General features: G+C 38.8%; 1 pseudogene; it reads left to right on the top strand.

Moving 5' to 3' along the window:
• Nucleotides 1–5,202: 5,202 nt before the first annotated feature.
• Nucleotides 5,203–6,993, top strand: LOC145787544 (general transcription factor II-I repeat domain-containing protein 2 pseudogene; annotated as a pseudogene).
• The last annotated feature ends 3,995 nt before the right edge of the window (nt 6,994–10,988 follow it).

Genomic DNA, 10,988 nt, shown 5'->3' on the forward strand with positions numbered 1-10,988 from the left:
TTTTCCCCACTTCACAAAATGCATAAAATGTATGATCACCTTGCCCCATATGTGTGATCATCTTGCCCCAGTACCGGGCAAGTTGATCATCTTGTCCACATTTTTTCAAATGGCTATAGATTCTCATGCTGTTGGCTTATAATGTAAAGCATGCTACCATTAGATGCGCTGATGAACACATACTTTTGTAATGCTAAGAATTTGTAAATATCTTTTAAACTTTGAATTTTATGGAGATTTTAACCTTACGATGATCATCTTGCCCCACCTTGACAATATATTTGTAAAGGCCAGATTTGGGGAAAATTTGAAAAATAAAATTGGGCAAATTTTTTTCGCCCCCCAAAATGTTTTACTTTTCTGCGGCTATGACTTCAGGGCTCTCACTTTCTGGAAAATTCAGTTCTATTTTGAAATTTTAAAGGCTTTTAACACCCACTAATGCCATTGGCTGTGATTTTTGTAGGCTACATTATGCATGTAAATGATCGTGTATTTATGATACCAGTGTTTTTTTGTGAATCTAGTGTTTTTTTCAGTCAAATCTAGTACTTTTCCACGACAAGGGAGTGGCAACATTGGAAACACTATGGTTGCAAAAAAGTAGGCCTACTGCAGAAAGAAAGTGCGGAGGCAGCTTCAGGCAAGAATACATAAAGAAGGGGGTGCGAAGACTTACAGCGTTCTCACGACACAAGAAAGGCGGTAGTTAGTACGGTAGCCTACCGCGCTAAACATACGGTTCTTTTTAAAATTGCAAAAAGTTTTGTAGTGCAGCTGGTAGGCCTACAGTTAGCACAATGCGTTGCTCAATCAATCAATGTTTTATTTGTCAGTAACAGGAACATAGGTACATGTTTGAAATATGCAAGTAATATAGCCTACAGCCCTACACAATGCAAAAGTTACACAAGTTCCCATACCGGCAGGAAGACAACGAGACGACCATACGGTCTACTAGTCAATTGCCACCATGCGCTTAAGCGCACACCCCGAGAGTCGAACCAGCGCCGGTTCATCTTGAAGCTTCTTCCTTCACCAAGTTACGCGCTAAGCTATGGGGGCGGCGACCATCTGATCTTTGAAGCGTGACGTGAAAAGCAAACCACTTCACGAGCTGAGTTCATAGTGGTGAAGCACAGTTTTTAAACGTTTTGATTAGCCTATTGTTTCGATCAAATAGTCGCTCATTTTAGTCGTAGCCTACATTTTGTACTAAAAGTACTTTATTGACTGAGTACAATTAAGTTATCTATATTTGCAAAAAAAACAGAATTTAGGGTAGGCTACTGCAGGGCCGCAGCAAATGAGCCCAACTACGGCCGGCACAGCGCTATAGCCGACTGCACGCCGGCACGGGCCCACTGAACGAAAGGACCTAACATTGATAAATTTTATTTTAAAATATTTCAGTTAACAAATAAAGTAGGTAGGCTACGGTAGCCAAAACTTTTATTTTGTAACATTTTAGTTTAGCCTAAGTTATTACTTAGGCCTACCATATTTTCATCACCTAAAAAGAAGACACGCTTCGCCAGCAAGTAAAATACAAGTAGAATGTTACGTATGAAGAATTTTTTACATCCTTTTGAATACTTATAAATGATATGGCGATCGTCCCCCCCTGCCAGGCCCGTAACTAGGAGGGGCGCAGGGTGGGCGAAGCTCCCCCTACAAAAATTTTGGCACCCCCTGGAAAAAATGATGTTAGGCTAATTAGCTCTGTTTGCTGACTTTTCAGTTTTATATCTGATTTTTTTGTGTTGTTTAATTGTAAACATTGTGTGTTTAATGGTGTGGTCGAATGTTGTGCTAGACAGATTCGAGATTTAATGTTGGTTAGATCCAGAATACACCAGTTTCCAACTGAGCAAAGCAGTGTGATAGCCGATAAGTCTCCAGAATACGGTGCAGAAAGTTGACTGCCAAATACACGCCTTACTGATTTGTGATTTCCTGGTGATGGAAGAGTTAGCCTAGCCTACTAGTTGCTGTAGGAATGGAAGAGGAAAGGGATCTGAGAAAGTTACTGATGTAGCCTATGCTGTGATAGACGACATTGTTTTGGAGATGAAACTCAGATTTGCTGACAATTTTTGGTTTTTCACATCTGTTCGTGCCCTTTTAAGAAAATATGAAAACTTCTTAGACCGTGAATCTCTTATTCCATTAGGCCAATATACGCAACTGAAGATAGATATTCCATCAGAGGCGGAATTGCAAGTTGCAAAACAGTTCCTACATGACCGTGTGGAAGTTGCAAAATTCCAATATATTAGCCTACTGAAAGAACTGTACAATCAACGACTGGCCTTCCCGAATGTATATAAACTTGCTGCTACTATGGCATCATTTGGGTCCAGTAATGCGGTTTGTGAGAGTGGCTTCTCGGTCTTACCTCGGATAGACAAACCTACACGCAGGTCTATGTTCCAGACAAGACAGGCGAACTTGGTCCTGTTGGGTTTCAAACGAAAATGACCGAGAAAATAGAGGTGAACGTTTTTGTTAATAGACTCAGTGAAGTCAACCAACGCCTTCTGGGAGGACCTAACCTATCTATGGCGAGGATATATTTCACTGATGGTGTGAAATACATTCTCAATATTATCCTTAAAAGATTGATCTTGAAGAGATGATTGTTGATTCTGCACTAGGGAAAAATAGGTGCAATGTAGGTTACACATTGTACAATTATTTACAAAACGATGAGTGACAGGTGCAGCGGCTGCAGCCCTATTTGATCATAGTTGAACGCCTATTTTCTGTGTATATTTTGTGTGATTTATACAGCGCATTAGAGGAAAATGCAAATAAACTAAAACGAACTCGAAGTTCATGAAAGGATTAAAACTACCAAAAAAGTCAACTACAAAGTCATAAATTTTTATTTCACTGCAGCTTCTATGCCTATTTTTAACCATTTTATCGCTAGTTGATGGTCGGATCCGGATCGGATATTTTAAAAATGATTTTGTTTCTCAATTTCTATGCTATCGTCATTATAACTGCTTTAAAAGCTACAGTATGTAATTGACTCTATAATGCCAGTTTACGCTGCTGTTTCTATGATAATCTATGCTAATGTAAACGCTGCTATACGATTAATGTTTTTGCGTAGATATACCACATTGTGTACAAACGTCGTTTTCGTACATGATACGGAAGGTAAAAGTTGGGCCCCCTCTGGAATACTTTTTGCCCCCCTGGTGCTCCAAGCTAGTTACGGGCCTGCCTCCTGCCCTAAAATTTTATCTGGATGGGGGCCAATGGTGCCCTTTTAAGGTTAAGTGAGCTTTTAAGGTTAAGGTGAAGTGAGCTACTGCACATTTTTCAATAATAATAATTTCTGCTATTCGCTTTTAGCCTAATTACAATCTTTCATTTTGCCTCAAAATAATAATATTCACACACAAAATTCTGTATCACAGTAGCATGATGCCCTTCCGTGCCATTGTTTTTTGTACACTGGTATGTAGGCCTAGTTCTTGTAACTTACCATTACTCGATAATGAGCTATTGTGTAGGTCACAAACATAATTTATTGCAATCCTACCACTCCTATGCTTCTTCAAAGAAGGTTTTGTCACAATTATGTTTGGTGCTACTACCAGCCGTGAAAATCAAACGCCAATGATTCGAGGCACCACTAACGACCGTTTTGCGTTGCATAGGACCAAAGATAGGGCCGTATGGCCGGGTATTATCAGTGATGTACGCGCATACAAAAAATATTGACGCCATCAGCGTTAACGCAAACGTTCGAAAAACCATACGCCGTATGCGTCAACGCAACTTGTAAAAAAAGTTGGCGGCGTCAGCGTCAGCGCATACACTAGCGTAAACTAATTTTGTTTGCTAGGTGCCAAACATTCACACGGTATAAATCACTCGAAACAAACAAGTTTTATTTTGAATTTCCACGAAGAAACACAAGCATCTGAAAGTGTTCATCTGACATTTTGCTATGTTTTGGTTCCAATATGTCTTTGCCCATTGAAAACATTCTTTCAACTGCAGCGCTGGAAGGTATTGGCGTGTTGTAGCGAAAAAAAGACATTAAAAAGTATGCGTTGACGCTATGCGCTAAAAAACCGCAAAAACTTTACGGCGTAGCCTCAAGCGCAATCTATCCAAAAAAATGCGGCCGCAAGCGTTAGCGTAAACAAAAAGTCTACGCCGCAAGTATGCGGCGTAGAATTTGCGGCGTATACGTAGCCTACATCTCTGGGTATTGTTGATGGCTGACTTATGAGAAAAAAATTTTCCTCGTGATCTGGGTTTTAGTTAGAAAAAAGATCTGATGAGTGATATAGAATTGTAGAAAAGCTAAGGAATGGTAACCTATAAACGTTCTTGGCTTAGCAAAGAGTGTGAGAACCTGGAAGTTAAAAATTTTTAGAAGAAAAAGTGTAAGTAAGCTGTTATGATATAGCGTCAAATTAGGAAAGGTGAATGCTGAAGGCAGTTTTAGCGCCACGAGGCGTGTAAAATGTGGCTTCGTACCACAATGACAGACAAAAGTTTAAACAACCGACTGTTTGCGACTACTGTATTCACAAACAGGTGATGGACACCATAGACTTAAATGCTGTTGCAAATAAGCTCATTCGAGTAACCGGCGCGCGTAAAATGTACTTCGAATTGGTTTGATATTTGTCTACATTCTACTGTCGGTCTATAGCAGACATGGGCAAACTACGGCCCGCGGGCCAAATCCGGCCCGCCGGCTCTTGTATTCTGGCCCGCCGGATGTTATCGACATGTTGCAAGTTTTATTATTGTGAAGTTTCAATAGGAGGATTAGATACCTCTTGTCTCTAAATAGCGATACAATGTAGAATGTAGAGCATTATGATGTCACAGGTACATTTGTGCGTCGCTTGACGCAACAGTGCTTTCTGCTTTTAACCAGTAATGTCTCGTTCTGTTGCTCAACACAACAAACAGTTTACCAGCCTCATTTTTTTAGTAAACTGTTTGTTGTGTTGAGCAACAGAACGAGACTATAGATAAGAGACAGTCAACCGCTTCAAGTGGACAGTTTGCTGGGAGGTTCACTAAAAACAGAAAGTTTTATTAGTCAATTTAACCAGTAATGTACCATATTTCTTAGTTTAGTGTTTTTATCAACAGTTTCGTCAGTGTGGAATGCTAAGCGAAATAGACATTGCTAAGTTGTTAATAAATTATATTGTTAAAATGAGTGCAGCGAAGAAGCGTAAAGTCGATAGTGAGCGCAGAGTGTTCAAAAAGGAGTGGACGACGAAATACTTTTTTACCGAAGTGGGATCAACTGCGGTATGCCTTATTTGCCAAAAAAACGTTGCTGTTTTGAAAGAATACAACATCCGCCGCCATTTTGACACCAATCATGCAAACCATCATAGCAGCCTGTCAACTCAGCAAAGAAAGGACGTTTCTCAGAGATTAGTGGCAAATTTTCGGATTCAGCAAAGCACTCTTTTTCAGCAGAGTGCAGTTTCTGAGTCAATCACCAAGGCAAGTTTTTTACTGGCTTTCAAAATAGCACAAGCAAGCAAACCATTTTCCGATGGAGAATTTATCAAGCAGTGCATGGTAGAGACAGCAAGTCTCTTGTGTCCAGATGCAAAAAGCAAATATGAACAAATCAGTTTATCACGCAGAACTGTAACTCGCCGTATAGAACAAATTGATGAGCACTTAGCTAACGAGTTGAAAGGAAAAGCAGATTCTTTTGTATTTTATTCGTTAGCGCTGGACGAAAGTAATGACGTAAGAGACACGGCACAGCTTTTGATTTTCGTCAGAGGAATTAATGACAAGTTTGAGATAATAGAAGAACTTTTAGCAATGGAGTCGTTAAAAGGGACTACTCGAGGAGAGGACCTTTTTCTTAAAGTCACTAGTGTGATCGACAGGTTTAAATTACCATGGAACAAACTTACGAATGTCACCACTGATGGATCACCAAATTTGACAGGAAAAAATGTTGGACTGCTAAAAAGACTTCAAGATAAGATGAATGAGGAAAATGCTGGGGTGGATATAACTTTTTTGCACTGCATTATCCATCAGGAAGCCCTGTGTAAATCTGTACTGCAGCTCAATCATGTAGTGAAGGCAGTAGTAAAACTGATCAACTACATAAAAGGGAGAGGACTTCACCATCGCCAATTTATCAAGTTTCTTGAGGAAATTGATTCTGATCACCAGGACTTGCTTTATCATTCTCATGTGCGCTGGTTAAGCTTGGGTAAAGCATGTAAACGAGTCTGGAACCTTAAAGAGGCAATTACCTCATTTTTGAAGTCAATCGGGAAAGCTGATGAATTTCCTGAGCTGGAGGACAGAGATTGGCTCTGTGATTTTGCTTTTTCTGTCGATATATTAACACATATGAATGAGCTGAATGCAAAGCTGCAAGGGAAAGAACTCTTCGCTCACGATATGTACACAAGCGTTACGGCTTTCAAATCAAAATTGGCTTTATTCTCAGCACAAATGTCCAACAATTCTTTTGTTCATTTCCCCACATTACTGACGATGAAAGAAGCCCCTAAACATGCAAATAAATACAGCAAATCACTAAATGATTTGCACCACGAATTTTGCCGTAGATTTCTTGATTTCGAAAAACTCCAAAAACCATTTCAGATTATTTCGGCTCCACTTTCACAAGTCGCTGCAACAGCACCACAAGAACTGCAGTTGGAATTGATCGATCTTCAGAGTGACTACGTTTTAAAGGAGAAATTCGAAGCCCTGAAGCTAAATGAGTTTTACGCATCGCTAAGCAACACCAGATTTCCAGAAATTCGAAAGGTGGCACAAAAAATGCTGGTATTGTTTGGTTCCACATATATTTGTGAACAGACGTTCAGCTTGATGAATTTTAACAAATCTAGCCACAGGTCTCAGCTGAGTGATGCGCACCTCAAATCTATCCTGACTATCGCCACAACCAAAATGATGCCAAATTTCGATGCTTTGGCAAAAAATAAAGCTTGACAATCCTGTCAGACGTCGTATTTAAATTCGATTTTGTTTTTTGGTTGTATTTTTCAGTTATTTGTTAATTTAATCTTCCGTTTTTTTTGTCCCTTTGTTATTCGTGTGACAAACTATATGTAAGTGGCGGCTCGATCACTTGGCCCGCCAGTCTAAGAACAAAATAATTTTGGCCCCTAATTCAAAAAGTGTGCCCACCCCTGGTCTATAGCCTATACACTATATAGTGACTATACAGTAGGCTACCGGTATAAGTTACAAATTATCCCGTGGACACATTTTATCCTTTGCAGCAGATTGTGACGCTATGAACGTGAAATTTATCTTTCGTTTCTTCTTGTTCAACCTATTTCAATATATTTCATGCATTTATCTTCATCTGTCTCAACTGTCGAACTCAACAGTCGAACATCTGTCGACCTGCCCAGCATTATCGCTATACCTTATTTTTGGTCACAGCGGTAAACCATAATCTCTTCGTGGGAAAATTGTAACATAAGATTCCCGAATCCGTTCGTCTGTATGTAATGACCGAAAGAAACACTCCTTTGAAACCGTCTATTCAAAATTGTATTTCTGTAAAATTGGCCACCTGGCTGTCGAAATTGGGATGCAACACCGTACACCACTAAAACTTGTCACTACAACAAACTACTTAGATAAAAGACGGCAATTTCGTCCAGCTGGCAAGTACTAAGCGAAACAGTTAAATTTGCGACCAACTTTCAAGCAACAACCTTACGAATGACTAGAATAATTTGCGATATCTCAAACTCACGTAAACAGTAACTGTGACGCAATAATGAAAGACATTGTCACGCAATTCAAACAGGTGTTCAAAGGTGGTGATGCAATGTTTCATCAGGTCTTACGAACGATGCTGCAATATTTGGACATTTTCTAGCAATTTCCATGACGTAAGATGCCAGCTAGGTTAAGTAGACCATAACGGTTTTTATATGACGTTTGATTTGGTGAACCATTGTCGGGAACAATTTTAAAACTTAAAAAGTGCCCTTTTTTCATAATCCTGCCCCCCTCCCCAGTCAAAACTCATTCCGGCGCCCCTGGCTAAGGCTATAGGATAATGATTACTTGCAAGTATCGGTACAGTAACCTACTTTGTGCTACAAGTCTGCATAATTGCAATCCAATCCCGTCAGTCTGAGCTTTATTATTTTGTATCAAAACTAAACGTAAATATGTTAAATCTGGTTGCGTGACTCGGCTTTGTGTGTTTATTCTATAAGTTATTTTTGCCAACCGCATACAAGATGAATTTCTTTAAATATAAGTTATTTTATTAACGTATCTTGTATTCGATCCTAAAAATCCGATAACCACGCCAAACTGTGCTATAATTATCACATCAAAGTAGTCTAAACTCTCGGCTCTAGAGTTTAGGGCCTAGGCCAACGTAGATCAGAGGATAACAAGGTCTGATTGTAGCCTAATAGGAAAATTCCAAGTCATAGCCTACCAGTAGGCCTACAGTATATTCGACCAGTTATAGCTAACTAGCTGTTAAAAACGTCGTTTGGCATCAAAACATCATTTACTAAGTTACATTAGGGTGGGACTTTTTTTGCTTACTGTTGGGCTAAACGTGTTTGTGATTCAACAAAAACACTGACGAAGAAAGTCCGGCTGTTTAAACATGCAAAATAATATATTTCAAATAAGATGTAATCGCATAACAAAACAAGATTACGTCACAGCTGAGATTAACACAATCAGCACCAAAAATGTCTGTTTTGAACTACATGGAAAGTCTAGCACAAAAGTTGCACTGTAGGAGGGTCGCTAAGTTGCTTGTTTATTTAAAAGTCATATGTAGGCTCTATCACTGCTTTTGAAGCCATGTGACAGTAGGGAAAAGATGGAAGAAAAACTCCAGCTTATGTTGACCTCAAAATAGTTAGGCAAACTTAAAGATACATGTGAAACGAAATAAAATATTTTTTGAACACTCACACCTTAAAAATTTTAGATGAAGCTTTTAAAATGAGCATGGTGTAAGCTAACAATTAGCACATCACGTTAAAATTCTAAGGACTCTAATGCATAAACAAATCGTTCATATGAATGTTCAAGCAATAAAAGAATTTACCAACAAAACAAGGATATCTAAGTTATAGTTTCTGAATTAGAAACTTTACGAACTTGTATTTACTTTGTAGTAGTAGCGTCATTGATTTCTGCTTTCCGTAACGTGTTGTCTATAAATTATATGCTTTGTTCAGCTAAAGCAGTGGTTCTCAACGGGGGCGGTACCGCCCCCGGGGGGGCGTTTTGAGTTTGCAGGGGGCGGTATGATTACATCGGCTTAAGAGGGGCGTTTTGATTATTGAGGGGCAGTTTGGTTTAACCAATCTACCGTACAGCGTAACGATTTCGTCAAAGAGCTCGTATCTTCGTGATAGCATTTCCTACCTCATACCTGGTGGAAAAGGGATTCAGCTGTGTTGTTCTGCTACATACCAAACAGCGAAACCCACTTGACATATCCATAAGTGATATTTGAATGCTTTTCACTTACTTCGAATGGTTTACACCGGATGTGAACAAACTGGCACTTTCTGACCAAGCCCAAGGTTCACATTGACTACCAGCAGGCCTATAGCCTACTGTTTTCATGCTCGCAAATATATATTTGCTTTTCATCAAATACAGTTAGGCTACTAGTCTCTAAAACCCTTACAGCTTGTTTCACCCTAAAAAGGGGATCATCAAAAGGTTCTTATTCAAATAGAATTCTACTTCTACATTTAGAAATTGAAAAATATAATTATATTTCTATTAGAATAAGGACCTTTTGATGATCCCCCTTTTTATGGTAAAACAAGCTGTAGCCTAAGGGTTATAAAGACTGGTGACTAGCTTATATTTGATGTAATTCGCTCTGCTTGATTTTTTGCTTGGCATTGAGCGCTTTTGGTAGTATTAATAGTATTTATTGTTTTACATTCGCTTTTCGTGATTAATCGTTTTCGTTGGTGGGGGGTAAAATTTTGCCAGGTCATGAAGGGAACGTTAAGCTAAAAAATGTTGAGAAACACTGAGCTAAAGCGATGGAAATTTATAATTAAAGATTGCAAACACATTAAGAAGTCATTATTGTAAAAGCACAGATAATGAGTCAGCAAAAACAGAAATATTTGGCGCTTCGTTGCCTCCAATCCCAAGAGGAAGGAACCTGAGGATGATGAAGCAATAAAAGGAATATCGAATAGTTTTATGCTCGGTTTCTTCTACAGTATTTGTGCATTAATTTTAAAGCATGTTTTTGTATTAACATGTACATAATTTTAAAACAACTTTGTATTGTAGAACCATAGGCATACGAAGCCGAGCAACGTTATCAAGTTTAACATATTAAAGATTATTATATTTACAAAAAACACAAAACTACGCAACAATTAAATATCAAACGTTTTCGACATCACAAGATGTCCTCTTCAGGAATAATATACATACAACTTAACTACATCTGAATAAAATACAATGGTTAACTAAATCTATAAACAGGAAAAAACAAAAACTGCACAGTAGCCTACTTCTGACTAGCTCAAACTCAACGATAGGCTCCACGAAAAATGTCTTGTTGACATAGGCTACCGATGTATGTCAGGCTTGCATCACGCAAACAACTGAATTTATAAACGACATTAGAACACAGAGCAAAGGGCGTAGGCGACTTCAGCTGGAAATATTTGCCTACTTTGAACGTTCTATATACGCCCTTTGCTCTATGTTCTAATGTCGTTTATAAATTCAGTTGTTTGCGTGATGCAAGCCTGACATGCATCGGTATGTCAACAAGACATTTATCGACTAGAGCTGGGGAACACCTCAATTTGAATTCTGTACAGAAAAGCGCAATTAAAGATCACATTTTCTCATGTACAGAATGTCAAAACAACGTTTCTATCAAGCAATTTGAGATCATGTCCAGAGGCAGGTTTGAGTATCAACCTAAGATCTTGGAAGCCTTG

This window comes from Aplidium turbinatum, chromosome 1 (genome assembly GCF_918807975.1).
Source record: "Aplidium turbinatum chromosome 1, kaAplTurb1.1, whole genome shotgun sequence".
Classification (NCBI taxonomy): domain Eukaryota; kingdom Metazoa; phylum Chordata; class Ascidiacea; order Aplousobranchia; family Polyclinidae; genus Aplidium; species Aplidium turbinatum.